The sequence below is a fragment of the Cyprinodon variegatus genome, unplaced genomic scaffold (genome assembly GCF_000732505.1).
Source record: "Cyprinodon variegatus isolate N-32 unplaced genomic scaffold, C_variegatus-1.0 Scaffold69, whole genome shotgun sequence".
NCBI lineage: Eukaryota > Metazoa > Chordata > Actinopteri > Cyprinodontiformes > Cyprinodontidae > Cyprinodon > Cyprinodon variegatus.
In genome coordinates this window covers 573,551-583,160 of record NW_015150522.1, presented here as the reverse complement: position 1 = coordinate 583,160, position 9,610 = coordinate 573,551, and positions in this window count along the sequence as shown.

Sequence of the window (9,610 nt, the reverse complement as noted above, 5' to 3'; positions counted from 1 at the left end):
GCAAAAGCAGATATTCTTGTTTTTTCAGTTGGTTTGTAGGGCATAAATCTATGTATGGGAGAGCGCTGAAGGGATTTTTCATAAGTTTTTACATCAAAAAACAGACTTTCCAAACCCACTGTGTATATTATTTTTTGTTAAACCTATTGAAATATATTATATATATATCTAAATGTATATTTACACTTTAATAAGTCGTAAACTTTTATTTATAAAATTTTACAGCTTTATTTAAACACAGTGTCTTAAGAGTATTTTTGAGATACATAGATGAATGCAAGCAAGTTAATATTTGTTTAGTTTCACATCAAATCATTTACATTTTAAAAGATTTGTTTACAAATTTTCCCACACGAAATGCATCCCAACTTGGAAATAGTCAAGGTAAATGGTCATTTAAAATATTTTCTCCCTTCCTACAGCATGTCTGCTTTATTTGACATCATCAGTTGCTATTCTGAAAGAGAACAGGTTTGTTTTGAATAACATTGATGATTATTTTCTTAATGATTCATGAAATCCTCCCTGGTATCTGTTTTCACCACCAAAAAAAAAGTTTTCTCTGATCCTACGTTTCCGCTTCAATTAAGTGAGTCTGCCCTGCATGCACGGGCATGTAAGTTAGCATTTAAAACACAGTGACTAAGGGGTTTTTAGAAGGTTTTGTGTGTGCACGTAAGTGTTTGATCACATGCGAATAATAGGTGATCATTGTTTATGTTTAAATGTGATTCATCCAGAAATACTCCTCATTCTGGGGTGAACTCACAGCAGGACAGTCATGGAAAAGATAACATTTTTAGATGTAAAGAGTTACACATCATAACCTATTTACCCTAATAAAAAGTTCAGGTATTTTATTGTAGTTTATATTTTGGGTCTGACTAATCCTTCGTCATAGTTTAATAATAGTATTTTTTTTTACCCATAAAATGTTTCCTTCAAGAAGTCATGTTTTTATTTTTTTGTTTTTAGACTCACACCAGAATTTGGAAATTCTTTTGAGTTATGTTTATTAACGTAGCTCTTGGCATGAGAGTTTTATCTCATGCCAAGAGCTCAACTACAAAACTTCCCAGTTTTCACAACTGGTAACGGCAAAACACAAACATGTCATGATAAAACACACCCAATGATGAGGATTAAGAAGGACTTACATGGCATGAATCCACATTGATACAGGTAACGTTCAATGAACATACAGAACAATAAATGGATAAAATAAAATGGAACAACCAATTGCTGGTGCAATAAAAACATTTTAACATAAAGGAGGGAAAAAAAATCTGTTTAATTCAGTTTATTTATATGGTGCCAGTTCAAAATAGATGCCATCTCAGGGCACTTTACAGGGATTATTAAATAAAATTGCATTGTATAAACCTCTTTTCCAGTGCATGCCTGCACTACAAGATTCAAATGCCATAAAACATCCCTTTAAAACTAAAAAATAATTGATGGACTGCCCAAAAAAGAGTAAAACTGTTTTTAAACCCTGCTGATCTCAGAGCCTCCAGTATTAACTTCTGGTTAGGTGTTAAACCCTACTGACAAATAAATTTTGGTTTCCCTTCTATTGAGGCCTCATTTTTCCAAAGATTTCATTAAGTCATTTTTAAAATCTCATATCATTGTGGTCCAATCTTGCAGCAAAATCCTATTGCGAAGATGTATTTATTATGTTTTGCAGACACCACAGTACACCTTCAGGGTTTCAGTGTAGTTGTTACTTTGATGGGTCAGATCATCAAAGAAGATGCACAAATTAAAAAACAAAAGTCTATGGCATCACAGTTCTAAGTATTCACATATACTCCGCATGAATTTACATAAGTGCACTTAAAGTTCACGAAGATAACCCATTATTGACTAAACTAAACAAAATCTATCCATTATCTCTGACTGTGTTAACAAATATTCAAATCATCTCAGTATTCTAAATGGCCACATAATCTCCACCGGATGTACTTCACATTTATTTGAACTGCTGGGCATGTAACATCAAAATTTCATTAAAAACAAGACAGTAACATCAGAATCAGAATCAGAAATACTTTAATAATCCCAGAGGGAAATTACTTATGTTACACGCTCCAGTTACAGTTTTATACAATATATACACACATCCAACTATACAATATAATAAAGATAAAAAAAATAAGAATAAAAAGAGATAAAATCACAACAAAGGTACTGTACATTACCATGAAGCCATAGAACACTATGAATTCTACCTTTCCCAAAATTAAGCACTTCATCAAGTAACCTACGTCCCTATACCTAGGAGATCACATAACATTTTGAAAATGTAGAGCAATGTTACAAGCATTGCTAGATACCCCAATGTATTGGGAAAGATAAGAAACAAACAGCAGTTTTATTTAGATAGTAATGACTGTTTGGCAGACAGCTGAAAAGGGGAAAATAACTATAGTCCATAGATTTATTGGTAATTTTGAAATTTACACTGTGTAAAATTGAGATCATTAAATTTCTTTCCTTTGAATTCATTAAAGGCTTTTCCAGTGAAAATCATTTCAGCCCAAATAAAGCTGATTAAATCTAATCTGGGACTGATGTTATTGGGCTATGTAAAGGAAATGAGCACATAATCCTTTATGGACATTTGCAGATGGCCATGAGGTAAAAGCGAAAGTTCCTGTGAGCATTTATGTTAATTGCCCAACAAAGGATTTCTTGCGAAACCATTAAGGCTCACAGGAAATCTTGTGAAACCTTCCAGTCAACTCACATTGACTAATATGGTGGGATCCCAAGTTATAGACAGGTCAACTCGATTGACCTTTAAGAGTGTGATGTGGTTGTACTATTTACTGTTAGAAGAGCTTTGTAGCAGATGTTTCTTAACCTCCATGCTAACCCTCAAGCAGTATTTAGGGCGGATTGCCTACATTGTCACCGTTATGTGTATGGATGGACTGATGAATGGAAAATTCTTTGGGAATCCCCAATTTTATGAATGGTTCATCAGTGAAAAAGCTGCAATATGGTCAGATCATGCACAATGGGTGTAGGTACCCGGGAACAGGGGGCGTGAGTTAGGATGTGGGTCTCAACCACTGCACCCACCAGCTCTCCACAATGAGACCCTCTTTTATGCCTTATTAGGTTCTTCCTTTAGAGACTATTTCTGGCTAAGAAACTCTGTAATTTAAGGCTTAAGTAAAGGCCAGTTCATCAGGGCAATTTCAAGCCTCTATTTAGCATTTCATGAAGGGAGGCAGGTTACATTGCACTTTTTTGGACAAATCCGCCCTATTTCAGGAAAATCAAAACCAAATGTTGAAATAAAAATCTTGAATGAAGAGTAAAGGAGTGGCTACAGTGAGGGCTGCAATACGGGAATACTTTCCGAATGGTCAGCTTGTGAGGTCATTTAAAATATGCCCAGAAGCCTGTTGATCCAATTGACCCAATGTTTTAGCATCGTTGTGCAAAAGGAAGCCGAATGTTTGGATAAAGGGCTGGCAGGCGATTGCCCAGAAGGCAGCATCTGGTGCCTTTCTGCTGCCTCTGGTAAACCTCCATAGTGAGAGAGAAGTGAATTCCCGACCAGTCTCATTTGGGATGTGTCACTTCCTTTTGTGTTTCTCGTCCTCTGCCTCATACCCTGATGTCTGTTATTGTTCTTGATATGCCTATGTTTCTGGTAACTTCCATTCTGTATACGAGTCATACAAACTAATTGGGACTTTTCATTATATAACCGGCAACACTTTACAGGGAAGCAAAGTTTATGTTGACAACAGGGATGATACATTGTTTGTATCATTTTCCCTCTGGCTAGTTTTCAGTTAGACATTGAGTGAGAGACCTGCAGAAAATAACCTACGCAAAACTGCTAAACTATGGAAAACAGTGGAAATATTTGCCAGAGTGGTGAGACCACTGACATCCAGCTGCCAAATATGATGTCAGTAAGCAAAGCAGCACCAGTCTTTGTTCTATCTGTTCCCTTCACTTATTTTTAGTGTCAATTATCAACACTATCAAAAACAGCTATTTTACATCATTAAGAGGTGCTGCAATAGAAGTGAAACTTCCAATGAAGCAGCAGTCTTTACACGTGTCTATGTTTAAAGTAATTCAGGAATTTGAGAATATGTTTCTTTCACTGAGTAATGGAGGCTTTTGGGTTGCTTACACTGAGGGAATAAACCAGACTGAATCTATTAAGCGTAAGTGGATGATGTCACTCTTCACCACAGTGCCAAGTCTCCTACACACCTTTTTTTTTCAGTAGTTACTGAAAGCGAGTCTACGTATATAAACACTCTCACTAAAACAAATCACTGATAACCGCAGCGTGGGATGAGGGTTACTCAAAGGGCTTTGTTGTTGGGAAATGTAATTCAGGATAACAGTAATTTTGAGTTGGAGGTAAAATCAAACTTCTTGAACAAAAATACCCTTCAGGACAACTGATGTGTCAAATAACAGTGTCTTACCCTTTTTTTCCCCCTCTAAAAAAATAATTTCAAAAATTAACCATGTTGTACTCATTAAACAATTGGTAAAAAAAAAAAAAAAAAAACTAGTTTGTATTTGGTATGTTTTTTCTTTTTATTAGGGTGCTGTATTTAGTACTAAATTCATGTTTTATTGTTGTGATCTTTTCAGTGTTGCTGGTAGGGGCATCAGCTCTCTTGGTTTCTGTTGATGTGTCAGTTCACACACATTACCTTCAGAGCGCCTGGGGTGCCTGTGTATGGCAGTCTCTCTTCCTTCAGTGTGCCTCAAGGAAGCTGATAAAAAGGTGCTTGCCACTATTAGTCTGCAAATGACTTAATGTAATTTTAAGCTTCTTACTATTTTGTCTTGCCTTATTTCTTTCTTTAAAAAAACCAAAACAAATGTTTCCTGTTTGCACATCTCCTTAGTCACTATTGGCATGTTGGAGTTGAGCTGAATGTCCTTCATTCTAAATGATCCATGAAGTGGAAATTCACTTCCTTTTGGAATATTCCTAAGTCCATTACCAGTTTCACATGAGTCGAAAATCTTTTTTTTTTTTTAGGCCTTTTTGAGTTCCTTCAGTCCTATGATTGTTTTTTCACTCTCTCAAGAGTTAAGAACATACCAATCATTAACTGATCTTACATTCTTTCAAATGCTAATAAAAAATATAAGCCTATGTTAATGCCTCTGTTTGAATTAAGATATTTATAATGGAAATAGATTATTGGATGTCCTTACTACTCCTTTACAAAAACATTGTTGTTGTTTTTTAATTACATTTACTGCTCATGTTTATGTAAATAACTTGAATGTCTCATAAGAGGTGAATAAATTAATATCTATATGTCCTAGTTTTTACGATAACTACATTTTAGATGATAATAAAATCTTAAGTTTCTCTGTGTGAGGATAGGGTCCCAAATGTAAAACTATCAAGAAAACCATCTTCTTTTTGTTTCCCTAAAGATTCACAAACTAAATATTGATCAAGTCATTGTTAGAGCTTGACTTATATCAACTCATATGTTTTTTTTTTTTGTTATATTAATGAAAACACCTAAAATCAAAGATCATATGAAGGGTTTTTGCTTATGTTTGGGATTACTTGGTGTGCATGTCTCTTTATTTAATCTATGATCTGATTATTCGCACCCTATTCCTTTCTTTTACTCCTCTAGAACTCTTTAGTATCTTAGATGTTAGGAGTGGATGTTTTCAATCCTGGAAAACGCAAGGTGGAGCCCCCCACGAATAAGTTTTTTTTTTTTACCACATTCAAAAAATGTAAGAATCGTTTATGTTTTGTTTACTATGTTCATTAAACTTTCATTACTTTGAGACAAGGTGCCTTATATTAGTGAAAGAGACCTCAACCACCAGGAACAATGTTTCCATTATAGGATTTACATGCCCTTCAAAAATGCTAAGGTAAAATGCAATTGTTATGGTGCGTCTATGGGGGGTGGCATCAAGAGGTCCAGCGGCGCTGCCGAGCGTGGGAGTGTCCGAGCATCCAAGCGTTCAACGCCGGAGTTCAGAAAATTGCTGGAGCGTCAATCAATCAGAAAAGCTAATACGGGAGTTTTTAAGCGATTTAAGTGATTTAAAGAGCCATTGTGTTTTTAAGACAAGCAAAACTCCAAATAAGAACTATGGTAAAGGGCAGCTGCCAGCCTAGACCCACAGACTGGTCTGCATTTCTATAGCTGCATAAACATAAAAAATGTGTTTCACTTTGTATTTATATGCTGATGAAGGTTCTCAGTCATCCAGGTCATAGTCATTCCGTAAAAATTCAAAAAATATCCACTGGACTTGGTTTCCAAGATTTGAAGACGTTTCGCCGCCTCTCTAGGAAGCTTTCTCAATTCAAATGTCTGGATCCGCAGTGAGTTTCAGTCTTATATAGACAATCCCCCCCTTAACGGCAATCCCCCCCCTTTTAACGACCGACCCTCAGAATCATAGACAGGTTTCAGATATTACAGGCTAACGATGGAACCAAACCACCCATTCATCAGTTACCATTTGCATGTTTCCAAGCAATACAAGGCTTTGTCTATATAAGACTCAAACTCACTGCGGATCCAGACATTTGAATTGAGAAAGCTTCCTGGAGAGGTGGCGAAACTTCTTCAGATCTTGGAAACCAAGTCCAGTGGATATTTTTTGAATTTTTACGGAACTTTGTATTTAACACCTTTCTATCAACATCAATATTAAATCAGTGCTTCTCCTGTCAGCGTTTTTTATTTTTTTAAAACACCTACTGGGAGCATCAGGCTTCCTAGAAATACAATTCTGTTGTAAATTGTATATATATATATATATATATATATATATATATATATATATATAGCTTTTTGTTTGAAATGCTTTCTTAAATGTTTACTTTTGTGTTTCATGTTTTCTCAGAACTCATTTGGTCATTAAGCTATTTTCTAGAATTTGTTCTGCAACATGTTTAGTTTTTGTTGCACTCTTAAGTCTTCTAATTTGTTTTATGTGAGGGATTGTGTTTTATTAAGGTGATATCTGTCATTATCGTAGCGCTGATGACTAGCCTGATTACTCATTTCATTCACCTTCCTAGTTCCGCCTAGTTCTCATTACACTTCATTTGATCCACCTGCTCCAGTGGTGGCCTAGTGGTTAGAGCAGGATGCTTGCGCACTGAGAATGTTGCAAGTAGCTGCTTCAATCCCCACAGTGTGCACTCTGGCTCCCTGAGCAAAACCCTTAACCCTTGATTGCTTCTCATGCACTGTACAGTGGCAGCCCACTGCTCACCAAGTGGATGGGATAAGATGCAGAAGGGAATTTCTCTATTGTGAGATCAATGATGTTCAATTATTATTATTCAGCCTCTATTTAACCAACCTTCAACCAGTCATCAGTTCCAGATTATTGGAACCTTTGGTGAAAATTCTCTAGCGTACCTGAGTGTTTCTGATTGTCTGATCATGACCAATTCTGCCTCTGGACCTGAGCCTGCCTATCCCCGTTCTGATCTGTTTGTCTGAGCTGTCCTCGGACTCCTGCTGGATTCTGCCTGTGTACCGAACCTGGAACTGTTTCCTGAAACTGTCCTGGATTTCTCTTCAGTACCTCTTCGGATCTCTGATCTCCTGGCTCTGACTCATGAGCATGTCCTTGACACCGGCTTTGGCTTTGCCCTCTGGATTATCCTGCCTTCCTTCAACAGCTCATTTCTGATCTCCTGCCTATCATCCGACCTCCGGGACTTCAGTGTCTGGGACTCTCTGGTAGCCACCTGCTGCGTCTCGTTGGCAGCCGACCAGCTGTAACCAACCTCATCCTCTCGGCTCGGACTGAACTTTAAGACCAGGTCAGTGACTCACGTTCATTATCATCCTCCGCCAGATATACGTGGTCACTAACCTGTGTTCTCCCCTGCAGAGGTTCCTGCAGAGAACTGCTGTTCTCTGCAGTTCCATTTTAAATAAACATTCTGTTAAACCCAACAGTCTCTCCACCTCAGAGACTACGTCCTTTAGTTCTGAGCCTTACAGAGCCACACATGGATGCATCTGCGGACAGATAGTGGCGTTCTGGCGTAGAAAATTCAATTTCCCAGCTCCAATCAGGCATGCGGGAGATTCTAACGCACTTTCGAATTCGGGCTACTCCCTCTTCCACACTTCCACCTTTGACACCTTTCATGTCTATGTCAAAGCCTATAAACCCTATAAACTGTCAGACCAGTCTGTCAGGAGCTGCGTCTTTCACCTTCTGAACTGTTAAAGGGTGATACTGATCAGTGTCATACTGTTCTCACCCAATTTTGAGCTTATAGTTCCATCTTAAATAAACATTTTGTGAAACCCAAAATTCTCTCCGCCACAAAAACTGTGTCCTTTTGATCTGAGCCTGACAATTGTTATTTCCAAACTTCAAGTAGTAACCAGACAAAGGTGTGGGTTAATTAATTTAATTAATTTTGGAAAGCTGAATATAACTCAACATCTGGCCTATTATGTTTTTTTTTTCCACATACGGCCAGGGTGGTCTGATTTAAAAATGATTCGTGTGATCTGAAAATCATTAATAATGAAGCAAATGAAGAAATAAAAATACATATTTTCAGCCCTGAGAAGTGGCTGCTAAAGCACATTGTAATAGCTGAAGAACAAACAAGCAGCAGTAAAAGGAAATCTATGGGTTTATAAGCCAAGCTGTAATTTAATTAACATAATTTTATTATTATTATTATTATTAAATAAAACTGGACAGTTTTGTGGTTTTCAGTATCGGTACGTCAAGAATTTAGTACAAGTTATTATTGTAATAAAAAGTTTCCCCTGCAGCTGATTCCAAAGTAGCAGAATAATAGTAACAGATGCCTTGTTTTACCTCATATAAGAGTTAAATATTCTTCAATGCTAAATTGAAGAACATCCCTCGTAACGATTGGTTGGATTGTTTTCCCTTTTTTTTTTGGCCAACTATTTTTTTAATCTACTTTAGATATTAGTAGATGTTAAAAGGACAATGTGCTTAAAATTTTCCTCCTGATGCAAGTTTACTAATAAATTTACACAATAAAGGGCAATTCAAATTTTCATTCCAAAATGTAAAATGTTACATCATCAGACAAACTTTTATTTATTGACGTCTACAGTTAATGAATGTAGAATATTATTACTTATGCATAAGGGGGAAAAATAAATACACCCGCTTCCTCTATATTGCTACACAGTTTTATGACTAAAGGGGAAAAAATGTTGGTTGTCTCCTATGGTGCTTTAGTGTGTTTTGGTTAATATTTAAAATCAAACAAATTAGACAAATGTGTATATGTATACAAATATATAGCCTTAAGTTATAGATAGGAATTTTTAAAGTATTAGGAGGATCTGGAAGGGATCTAGAAGCACAGGTTAAGTATAAAAACATAGATTTAAGAAGTTTTTTTCGTTTCTTATAAAAAAAAAAGAAGATTACACGCTGCATGACTAATTTCCCGGTCCCCTTGATGCAACACACGTGTGTCATATCGGTGCTGACGGAGTTTGTCCTTACATGTGAAAGTCTGGGAGCTTGTGACCTCTCAGCTCACCGCCCTGCGAAGGAGGCGGAGCCTGATGTCTGCACATAAAACTCGCCTCTG